At 42.6% G+C, this 12514-nt stretch overlaps 1 long non-coding RNA gene across 1 annotated transcript in view; it reads left to right on the top strand.

Moving 5' to 3' along the window:
- Positions 1-7749: 7749 nt before the first annotated feature.
- Positions 7750-12514, top strand: part of LOC136169912 (uncharacterized) — a 45765-nt gene continuing 41000 nt past the window's right edge. The window contains exon 1 of the long non-coding RNA XR_010663462.1: positions 7750-7899. This is a non-coding gene — a long non-coding RNA (uncharacterized lncRNA). The remainder of the gene's footprint in view (positions 7900-12514) is intronic.

The following is a 12514-nucleotide window of genomic DNA, read 5'->3' as shown; positions in this document are numbered from 1 at the left end:
TCTGGTTCCATCACTTCATGGCAAATAGTTGGGGAAACAATGGAAACAGTGAGAGACTTTATTTTGGGGGGCTCCAAATTCACTGCAGATGGTGATTGCAGCCATGAAATTCAAAGATGCTTACTCCTTGGAAGAAAAGCTATGACCAACCTAATAAGCATATTAAAAAGCAGAGACATTACTTTGCCAACAAAGGTTCGTCTAGCCAAAGCTATGGTTTTTCCCATCAGTTCAGTTTAGTTTAATCAGTCGGTTATGTCTGACCGACTCTTTGTGACCCCATGAACCTCAGCGCGCCAGGCCTCCCTGTCCATCACCAACTCCCAGAGTCCACTCAAACCCATGTCCATCGAGTCAGTGATGTCATCCAACCATCTCATCCTCTGTCGTTCCCTTCTCCTGCCCTCAATCTTTCCCAGCATCAGGGTCTTTTCCAATGAGTCAGCTCTTCGCAGACATGTATGGATGTGAAAGTTGGACTATAACGAAAGCCGAGCACTGAAGAATTGCTGCTTTTGAACTATGGTGTTGGATAAGACTCTTTAGATTCCCTTGGACTGCAAGGAGATCCAACCAGTCCATCCTGAAGGTAATCAGCCCTGAATAGTCATTGGAAAGACTGATGCTGAAGCTGAAACTCCAATACTTTGGCCACCTGATGCGAAGAACTGACTCATTGGAAAAGACCCTGATGCTGGGAAAGATTGAAGGCGGGAGGAGAAGAGGATGACAGAAGGTGAGATGGTTGGATGGCATCACTGATTCAATGGACATGAGTTTGAGGGAACTCCTGTGGTTGGTGGTGGACAGGGAGGCCTGGTTGCTGCAGTCCGTTGGTTCGCCAAGAGTCAGACATGACTGAGCGACTGCACTGAACTGAACTGACAATTCCTAATGAGGTAATTGTTATGGGAGTAGGAGACCACAGGGACCACAGGTGCCGGTGAAACCTTTGTAGGGAGGAAATAAAATGAATTAGACTTGAATAGGCTGAAAGGGCGGAGACAATCCAAAGAGGGCTGAGACTGATGTGAGAACAGAATTTTAAAAGCTCATTTGGAAACTTGCTGTGAGTAGTGGAATGAGAGTGGGAAATGGGGGACAGATTGACCATGAATGAATGAAAGAGTCTTGCTGGAGTGACTAATGGATAGAGTTTGCTTCATGATGTTGACTGTTTTTAGAAAGGATGAGCCAAAATTCCAAAGAAAGATAAATGTGGGCTTGATGCATCTATCTTTTAGGGATCATGGCTGCTGGAAATAATTAATTAAAAGTAAATTTTTATTCAAGCAATTTTGCATTTCAGCTTTTCTTCTATTTTCTACTTTAATATGATGCTAATAAATCCCACCTTCATTTAATTCTTTCTGTAGCAGCTCCCTCTTTCATGTATTCTCTTAATATTGATTCCGTGAGCCACTCCTAATACCAGTTGAAAGATTTGAAAAGGAATAATTGGCTAAAGGCAGAATTAATGAAAGAGTATATTAAATAATCCCAGAAAGTAGTGATTACAGAGGTTGGAATATCTGGACAGCTTGAAATCCACAAAGATGATTTCAACATTTCATTTTTTACTGTGTGCCAGTTTAAAAAGTCTTCTGTAGGTATTTACCTCTAATTTTCGTTAAACATTAAACCTTTTTTTTGTTCTAGATATTCCTTCCTAATCCTTTTTTATATTTCATTCCATTTTCTCCTCAATGCTTTAGTTTCTACTCCATACCTTTTCTAAATTTTCTAAATTGGAAATATTTAGTATTAGCCACTTCTGTAATTTCCTCCTGTTTCCTCTTTGAGTTCCTTGTGTATGAAGTTTTTAGTTAAGTTTCTTTTTCTCTCATCATTTTCTTTTGTTTGCAATTTTTAAATGTCTATTCCTGGTTATTTTTTCTGAGACAGTAAATTAAGTGAAAGTCTTTCTCTTAAAGGGAAGGCTCTTTATAATCTAAAATACACAAATACATTAGAAAATTATTAATACTGTATACATTCTCTTGATACTAAGAGCATGAGTATTATAGTGAGAAAAATTATACACAGTCATATATTATACTATTATTCTAGCAGATGTATATAGTTTTCATTAGACTGTTCCACCCATATCTTAAGCATTTGGTTCCATGATCCTCAACTGGGGGCAAGACTTGTTGCAAACAAATATCCCCTTTTTAATAAATTAATGCTAAGCCCTCTTTGCTCTTTGGGAATGTAGTTTTTTTCAGAAAGGAAATTGACCTTGTTTATTGCTTTCTTTCTTTTGCTGCCCCGAGTGGATTTTCATGCTTGTGAAAATGAGATACTGGCAGGGACCAGATTAAAAGGAGGAGGATATTGGGCCCATTTCCTCCTCTGACTCTGCCAAACCAACTGCACTCTTATAAGTAACCGTCCTGCTCTTCCAGGCTTGAGCCTCTCCTGTGCAGAAAATTAGGACAGCATCTGAGGAGGTCTAGGACAAGGACAACCATCCACCAGGGACCAAGCTAAGATTGGCAGACCAATTTTCACTTGTGAACAATGCCAGAATTCAACCCATACGTCTCCCATGGTGAAGCACTGTAGCATGTCATTAGCCCACTGAGCCACTTAGCAGCTTCTCTCTGCTTGCTGTCTTGTGAATTAACATCTCAGCTGCCACCACACAAGACCCCGGGTTGATTTCTTTTAGGAGTGTGGCTGAATGAATAACAGTTCTCTGTAACAAGTGATCAGGGCATAGCACTTTCAAATTTTCAACTGAAAGCAATAGCAATTTGCCATTCAGTCCTATCTTATCATCATCATTAGGTTGGGAAATCGCAATCCTAAGGCTCCTTGCAATGTGCTGTCAACCTGATATCTTGTAATTTTAATATGTCTCTGGTTAATAATTAATTGCTTTAACTCAGTAGGTGGGATCTGAATTTGGCTTTGAAAAAGAAATCCCTCTGAGCTGAAATATTCTTTGAGACTCCAACATCTTAGGAAGTTCCCCCTCAATCAGCCTCCTTGCCTTCTTATTTAAATGATCTGCCATATAATAAAATCTGCATCAAAAGCTCCAAGCTTAAAATATACAACAAAAAGCTGCTTCTGGGTGAAGAGTTTGGATCTAAATCAAAACGTTTCTGTGTGCTGGCCATTATCACATGCAGTTAACTGCTGGGAAATACTGATGTTCAAAAGATATGGGGGAAAAAGGCATCTGCTTTCTCACGCTGGTGTGTATTTGTCGTCTTGATAAAAACGCAAGGCAGCATATGCAGAACTTGTGCAGAAACGCCATTCACAGGTCATTCCTTTGTATTTGAATAATTTCTTTCCAGGTGCTAGAATGAATAGCAGACTCGGGGAGGGTTTGAGCACCTCCCTGTCTTAAGTTCTTCCATGACCATATTTTAGTGTCTCATTCATTTTTTGATCAAAGTAAACCACTTTGTCAGGTCTTCAGAATGAAGGTACTGTCCCTTGACTTTCCTGGATCATAAGCTATAATGTAGAAAGGTTTCTCACATTTTTGTCTGATGAATTACTGAAAATATAGCCAAGGTAAGAACTTACTAACTCTTTCTCTCAGCCCAAATATTTGGTCTACTACATTTAACAAGTGGAAGGATATGTGGGTAAATTAAACGATGCTTACCATAAATCAAGCCTGTGATAAATCTGAGTGATATTTCCACTTGCAGGTTCCAACTGTGCTCTGCATTCCCATAATATTAGGTGCACTGGCTGCTTGCTCTCATATATACCTGCCCAATGTTGAAATTCAGGAACTCTGAGCATTATTTTATTTCTATCAAGAAAAGCTTAAGACTTTTCAAAAGTTATTCTGGAACTATACAAAATCCTTAAAGTCTACAGCATATTGAAAACAGAAAAAAAGTCTATATGTAAATGTCTATGTGATATTATACCCAGAGATGGTCCCAAGGCTTAATCTCATATTCAGTTACAATTAAGTACTAGTGATGTGCTTGAGGATCCACGTTGAGGCGGACAGGCTATGACCAGCCTCTGAAAGTGCAAGTTCATTGGTAAACCAATGGTGTTTGTTATTTAGTAGAAGGTGGAACTATAGCTCATAGCCCACAGCCTTCACTCGGACCCTAGGAAACTGCTTGTGATAGACCTGTGGTGAAGTGCATATGGTAACCAGCTGGCAAAAAGAGAATTTCAAAGTCTCAATACATATTTTTTTTCTTAAATTCGTCAATACCTCCCCTCAACCAAGTCTTCTCAAATCTCAAAGACCCTTCAGAGGTAGCCAAATTGTTCTTTTTCTGCAAGAGGCACTTTTATGACTACGTATATTCTTTTTTTTTTTTTAATTTTTTATTTTAATAAAGATATATTAAACATTAAAATATCTACATTAAACATTACATTAAAGTATCTTATGAACTCTGGTAAGAAACATGATTCATCGTCATCCTAAAAATGCTGACATAGATATGACAGTAGTGATGATAAAAAAGATTAAGATGAAATTTCTTCTATAGAATTCCTTTACATATTTGATCTGTTGAGAAAAGATTAGAGATCAATTAGAATTACTCTGAGATTTAATTTATGACAATTTAACATTTTAATATCTTTGAACTTTAATTTTGTGAACAAAGTTTTAATTATACTGTTTGATCAATTTGCATTTATTGAACATCTACTATATAGCAAGTACTATACCAGGCTCCCATAAAAAGCTTAAAAGAAATGACCCCTGAAATCTTAACTCACATTAAAACATCCCACAAAGTAATTGACAAAGGCATAATATGGGGGGAAAAAGTTTTCTACAATGGAATATTACTCAGCCATAAAAATAATGAAATAATGCCATTTTCAGTAACATGGATGGACTAGAATTTGTCACACTAAGTGAGGTAAGCCAGACAGACAAAGACAAAAAGTCATGTGATATTGCTTATATGTGGGGTCTAAAAAGAAGTGATACAAATGAACTAATTTACAAAACGGAAGTAGAACCACAGGCATAGACAACAAACTTTTGGTTACCACAGGAGAAAGTCGGGGGATAACTTAGGAGTTTGGGATTAACATATACACACTACTATTTAAAACAAAATACTGCTAAGCATCTTTTGCAGCACAAATACTGCCAAGATAATAACAATAGGATATAACACAAGAAAATTAAATGCTTTTTTAAGTGGAAAAATTCAGAGAACTCACAGTAGCATATAAACTCTACACAGGGCTATTATGTTTTCTCCTGCAATGTATAATTTTTACAATGTGTACAAACCCACAAGTGATAGTTTAAGGCAGAGAAGCTACTTCCAAAATGAGAATAGTAAACTGAATTGAGATTTACTACTTTGGTAATCATAATGCTAAGGTTAATGCTGCCTGGGATGAAAGGAGTGTGCTCAATGAACCTTCCAGGATACCCAGGATGCAATGCGGCTTTTTACAAGAATGTGCACAGTGCCTCTGATGCTAGGAAAAGACAGACTCACATCACGTGCTTTACCTATTGGCGCTGACACATTTACTGTTTTTCCAAGCACTCCATATTTATAAATACAAATGGTTTACAAGAAGACTCTCAATTAAATAAAACATTTCCTATCTGGAAGAGTAAATACTACAAACAATCTGAAGCCTTAATTCAAATGGGGACAAGCAGAGGTTACTTGCTCCAGTAGCAGCTAGAATTCTGGGGAGAGGCTCCAGAGCAAAACAGGAATACATGAAGAAGGCAGGAAATAATAGGAAGGCAAAGAAAGGGATGTGGAGAGGTACTGAAATTCCATGGATGAGGCTGTACTGTTAGCTCTTCCTACTTCCCTGTTCTCTGACAAAGCCCTGCATGTGATGCAAGGCCCAGCAGAGATTTGGTGCTGCCAGGCTGCTCCAGCCACTGTGGCCTCATCTTTTCTCTGCCATCACTGTGGCCCTCACCCAGATTCCTTTCTTGTCAAACTTGTATCCAATCACCCAAGCCCTGTAGTCTATGACCTCTTGGTCAAACTGTCTGTTACCCAGGACACAAATAGATTGAGGGTGTCAGATAACATGGTAATTTGGTGAGGGAGGAGACAGTTGAAGCACAGTAATGCCCCTTTCCCCAACCATATGCATCCTTTAAAGTATCAATAAATGTCCTTTATCCATCTATGTTTCTCTGTATCTCCAAGTCACCAGAGGGCAATTGAGTGTGATTCCTATCTTTTAAAAAATTCATTTCCTTTGATCTGTTCATTCTCTCTGGGAAGCTAATGGCTAGAACATTTGAGTCAATTCTCTTTGTCTTGGGGGAAGAGGAGTGACACAAAGCTGGGTGATGATAAAGTGGGCTGTATTGCTCGATGGGCATCACAAAGAATGTCGTGTGCGCTGAAGTTAGAGCTGTGACACATCCTGCAACCACATCTTAAATTCAAAACCATTTCTTCTGGAACTGATTAGTACCCAACTAATACATACACATAATAATACTCCCACATGCTTGATGCCTGCTGACTCTCTGAAAAACCTTGTTCACCCGTGTCTCAGCTGCCACCCTCCCCCACCCCTGGAAACTCTCGGGATCACTATGAACACACTGAAGGAGAAGCAGTGGCCTTTCACGAAGCTAGGACACGACCGTGAGAGTAATGGAATGATGCAGGGTTCACCCCAGACACCCAAACCACCACAGCCACTTTATCACACACCCAGACACAAAGATTTGGGTGAAAGCTCTCAGTAAAAATTATGAGCTCATACGGTGGAGGTGGGGAGGGGAGGGAAGTTTACCTGTTCAAAAAATATTTTCTGAGAGGTTATTATGGGTCAGGCACTCTATTTTGAGTAAAGCAGCTATTTTACATAGAAATAAACCAATCTTCTTAAGAGGTTCAAGAACTGTTGTGCACGTTGGTTGGCGATTCCTGAAAGCTTTTGTAACATCACATCTTTCTCCTGCTTGTACCCACTTTATCTCTTTCCTTGAATCGGGGAGAGAGAAAGAAGGAGTCAGAGAGGCAGAGACAGACATACAGAAAGGGAATCACCTTTGCATTCAGGGATTTGCTAACGTTTTCAGGTGAGGGCACAAGAACTCAGGAGGTGCACTGCTTCTCCAGCTCTTGTTATCTTCTTGTAAGTTCTGTACATTGGACTGGGCACGTGGATCTAACACGCAAGTCAGTACCCTTGTAACTTTCTATCATGTATGTTTAAAGAAACAAGAGGTCTGAGTAGGAAAACGGCAGGACCGGGCGAGTGCGGCTTGCGGTGGGACCTGAACTTGGGATTTCAGCCCGAAACCTCTGGCCAGGGCTTGTGCGGTTTCAAGACTCGGGACCGGACACCCGCCCCTTGCGCCGCCCACAGCACGCCTCCACTCGGGCCCAGCTCCCGCTCAGCTCCCTGCACACCCAGCCCTGCCTCCGGGGTCCACCTGGAGGCGCCGGAGCTGGGGCTTGATCTCCGGAATCAACCGCTCAGCCTGGGCTGTCCAGATCCCCTGGGCTGCGGCTCCTCCTGGAACCGTAGCTGCTCCCACTAACCTTTGGAAGAGAGAAAAAACTGTTCCAGACCTTTCTGTGTACCTCAAGTGTGGGAGGAAAGGACGTGAGCTTGTGTTCGAAGGTGTAGACATTGGGCTCCTCAAGGAGAAAGACTGATCCGGGAACTCTGAGCCCTGCAGCCCCCACTAGACCCAGGCCGCCGGCAGCCGTCCTTGGGGAAGTGGCCGCCAGGAGGGTCGGTGCGTCGGACCGGTAACATGGCCGAGGCAGCACTGGACGCCGAGCTCGCTATAGGTTCTCTTTCCCAGGATCTGATAGATGATTCATTTTTATACGTAATGTTTTACCCCACTCTATAGCTCCGACTGGTTAATGTTCAACCCCGGGGCTTCGAGGGGCAGCTTGGAGGGAGGCAGCCAGGGAAGACCCATTCAAGGTATATGGCCGCTTGGGAGCGAAGGCGAAGAAGCCCCAGAGAGGGTGAGGGGGATGCGGTGTGGCGGGGTCGGGGGGCTCTCCTCCGGCCAGGGCCTCGCTAAGCCGACTCCCAGAGGGCAGACAAGCAGGCGGATCCGCGGTCAGAGCCCAGCGCGCGTCCCTGGAAGCGCAGCCGGGAGGCCGCGCCCTGGCCGGGCCCCGACCGCCCACGACGCCGCCGCCCAGGCCCTGAGCTGCGCGTGCAGGGGCGGCGGGCGCTTCGGCCCAGCGGGACTCTGAGGGCAAAGCTGCGGCTCCCGGGCCGCCTGGGTCCGACGCTCGCCCGGGGCGGCAGGCAGGCTAGGCACGCCGCGGGAGGCGGGGTGGGGGTGGGGGGCGGCGGCAGCTGCGGATTAGATTCCGGTTTTGTTGTCGGGAGGGACCCGAGAAGAGTCCCTGGAGGTGCGTAGGTTGCCCTCTGGGCCGCCGCTTCTCCGGGTGCCTCTGAAAATACCGTCAGGGTCATGCGAGGCCGCACGTCTGGCCACCGCCCTTCTCCCACGTGCCGGCCAAAAAAGTGGAACATCAAGATAAAGCAGCTGTTGTGGTCAATAGCAAGTGGTGCCGGAGCCACAGTTCGGGCGGCAGGGAGGCCCAGGGTGATGCCGCCCCCCGGCGCGCGTTCGGGTGGAGCGGCGGCTCCGCGGGTCCCCCGCAGGGCTGGGCCGCGTGGCCCTGCAGAATCCAGGGGTCCAGAACGCCCGGGCCAGCTGTCCAGGCTGGCACTCCGGGCGCGGGGCGCTTGAGGCAAGCAGGCTCCGGGCTGGGGAGGGGAGCTTCACGCCGGGAGCTGCAGCCCTGAATTTGCAGACCGGAGTTTTTCGCCCCTGTCGGAGAATCTGACAACCAAGATCCTGCCTCATCAGATAAGAGTGGCTCCTGTGATTTCACGGGTTTTAGGCTGGGGTGGAGGCATTGAGGTTAGGAGAGCCCTGTGAATGAACATCCCCCGGAGGCCCAGCGCCCGCCTAAGAAGGGTTTTATTTTACTTTCTTTTGTTGGATATTATCTTATTTCCTAACAAAGTGACCTGTCCTCTGTCGCCCTGGGCTCTGGCAGTTGGCAAATCCCTTTCTGTGGCGCTGGGGACAGCCGGCAGGGTCTCCACCTCTGCCGTGCCCACATGCAGGGGTGTATCAGTCAGACTCACGGTCCATCCAACACGGGCGGCCGCGTGAAGTGACATTGGAGAAGGCTGTGCCAGTTCATCCGGGAGGACCGAGAAAGACGCCATCAAGTTTCATCTGGGTGCAGTAACCCCACCCAGATATCCGCCCAGAGAAGCAGGGTTGAGTGGGCTGGGTTGTTGATACTAACCAGAACGGAGAAAGGGCCCCCAAACCAGGTTACCATTAGTCGTGGTTCCAAGTCACGTTCCATATGCTGTTCCACCGACTTTTCAGGGACAGCACAAATGACTCCAGGTCTCATCTCCCCAAAGGAACGAAGATAAAGCTTCCTGCCCAGGACTGCCTGCAGGGGGGACTGCGGTAATAAATGTTGACCTGCAGCAAAAATCGATTGAGTGGAACCGAGGTGGTGGCAGTAACGATGGTTGGGGGAGTGGGGGGAGACCCGCGTGGAAGCGGGAGGGGCGAGGGAACCGACTCGGGCAGCTTGGGAACTAGACTTTTCTCACTTGAAGGGAAAAGGAGGTGCAGAAAGGGGCTGAAAGGCGAGCCAGGGTGGGTTGGGAAAGCGAGGTGAGGAGGGTCATTCTCCCTTCTGGGAGTCCTGGGAAAGGCCGACTACGTATATTCTTAAACTGTAATCAGACTGAAGTATTTGGGTTTTTTAATTTTTCTGTGTAAGGTTTAATGTTTGAGGCTATTAATTCATAGCTAGATTTCCAGACAATAAAATATACTATCAATAGGGCAGTGGTGTGTCTCCACTAGGGGCTCAAAATCAAAGCTCAAAGACTTCAGCTAAAAATATGGTTAGGGTGGAGAGGAAGGTGGGAGGGGGGATCGGGATGGGGAATACATGTAACTCCATGGCTGATTCATGTCAATGTATGACAAAACCCACTGCAATGTTGTGAAGTAATTAGCCTCCAACTAATAAAAAAAAAAAAAAGATACTCCTCATACATCATTAAAAAAAAAAAGATGGTTAGGGGGATGAGAGAAGTGATGAACTGGAGCTACCTTATATCAGTCTTTGAAAGCAGATTGTTAAATTCTCAGTACTCTCGTGAGCAAGTTGTTGCACAAAGCCATTGCTAAAATTGTATAAACTTACAGTTAAATAATCTTAAAAGCAAAAGAAATGCATTCTTAAAATTCATCAATTCCTGATTTAACTATAATTTGCTATTATCTGTGCTGCGAAGTTACTTATAGGATTTATAACTATATAGTAAAAATAGAAACAGCAATGTGTGGATTTGCAGGTCTTTCCTGCTCTGACTTCAGTGATTATCACATTGGTGTCTTGTAGTTTGCATGATGTAGGCATTTACATCACAATAGTTGTCAAATGCTAAAATAAGAGCATGATCTATGATGTTAGCTGCCTAGATCATGGAGCAACAAACTTTTCTGTAAAGGGCCAGATAGTATATATTAACAGCATGTAGAACTTTAAATATATACTTTATAGTTTATATGCAACTAGAGAATAATGACTGACCTTTAGGTTGATAATTATTGAAACTTTTCTATGTGTATGTGTTTAAATATTCTATAATCAAACAGAAATAAAAGGAATGCAGACTCTAATGCTATAGTACAGTTAGGCTTCTTAAAATTCTCTCATCTTGAGAAAGGATTTTCTTTAACTAGAGGCAACTTTTTAAATAATGTTCAAACCAATTTGTTAGGCAGCCATAAAATATATGTCTAGTTCGTTAATTCTACTTTCTTCCAAAAATTTTTATACCTTATCCTCTTTCCTCCTTTCCCATGCTTACTCTCAGGTTATAACATTTAGAGCAATCAGAACAGATTTTCATTGGCATCTGTCCCCATATTCCCCACCTACTCTTCCTTCCATGTTTCTGAATACAGTTCCTCAACTTGTAGCCTAGATAATCAAACCCCTTATGTCTACTCAGAGACATTTTCCCATCAGTTTTCTCCTTTCTTTCTTATATTATCATCTTCCCTCTCTTCTTGATTACTCTTGTGCTATTATTTCTCTCATCTTAAACAAGAACTTCTCTTTTTTATATTTTTTAAATCGAAATATAGTTAATTTACAATATTGTGCTAGTTTTAGGTATAGCAAAGTGATTCAATTCTGTATATCCTTCAGATTATTTTGCATTACAGGTCATTACAAGATACTGAATATAGTATCCCCTACTAAGCAAAGTAAGTCAGGACAAAGACAAATATTATATGACAGCACTTTTATATGGAATCTAAAAAGATAATGCAAATGAATCCGTGTATGAAACAGAACAGATTCACAGACGTAGAAAACAAATTTATGGTTTGTTTTATGTTTATCAAAGGGGAAAGGGATGGGGGAGTGATCAACCAGGAGTTTGAGAATAACAGATAACAGACTACTGTGCATAAACAAGAACTTCTCTTAACCACACTTCCCCTGCCAGCTGCCATCACATTTCTTTGCTCCCCTTTATACTAAGACTCTTAAAAAGAGATGACTGTATGGGTTTCTCCAACTTCTATTAATATTTTACCAGTCTCCACTACTCCACCAAAAAAAATGATATTATGGAGCTTACACATAACCTTCATTACAGCTAGATGAGTGGCTGGTTTGGGGTTCTCATGCCATTTAATCTCACTGTATGACTTGACAGTGTTGATCACACCATCTTCCATGATTAGATGGTCTCTTTTAGCTTATAAGTCACCACACAGTTTGCTTTCTCCTGCCACCTCACTCATTATTCTTTTCCCCGTCTCCTTTGCTGGCTTCTCCTTATCTCTTTGATTCTCATTGCTGTGGTCCTGAGTTCAAAATTTGATGTTCTGATTCTTTACTTACATTCACTCCCTTTAAGATCTCATCCAAATACTGGCTTAAATATCACCTACATGCTGACAGTATCCAAATTTATGTCTTTAATAGTCACCCAAATAAGAAAATGATTTAAAAAATAAATCTACATTTCATTGAAAATTTTATTATGTCTTTTCCCAGCAAAATTAAGTTTCTCAGGTAAGAATTTAGTCATTCATTAAAGATTTGGGTGTATTTTCTGTGTACCTAGTGGCTGGAAGTCAGAGAAGGGAGATCAGAAAAAATTTAAATTATTGGGAAAGACATGATTACAGAAAAATTATATGTCTTAGGTATTTGACAAGCAACGGTCTATGTAGGAGAGCCTTACGGTGCCCTTAAAAATAGGAGTGTTAGAGCCTGAATTAGAGAAACAAGGACAAAATGAATCTCTAAAGTCATTTCATCTGTCATCTCTCAATTCCTCTGGAGAAACTTCTGATTGCAATAGTTTTCAATGACTCAAGGGTTAGAAGTTCAAATACTTTTCTTGTAATGTTATGTCACAGTTATAAGTGACATAATCATTCATTTAATTTTAAAGCTCTCTTCAAAGTCTTTACATTACATTTTGCTAGAGAGTCTTATTTATCCCA

The sequence above is a fragment of the Muntiacus reevesi genome, chromosome 5 (assembly GCF_963930625.1).
Source record: "Muntiacus reevesi chromosome 5, mMunRee1.1, whole genome shotgun sequence".
NCBI classification, from domain to species: domain Eukaryota; kingdom Metazoa; phylum Chordata; class Mammalia; order Artiodactyla; family Cervidae; genus Muntiacus; species Muntiacus reevesi.
This window is presented reverse-complemented; position numbering and strand designations above follow the sequence as displayed.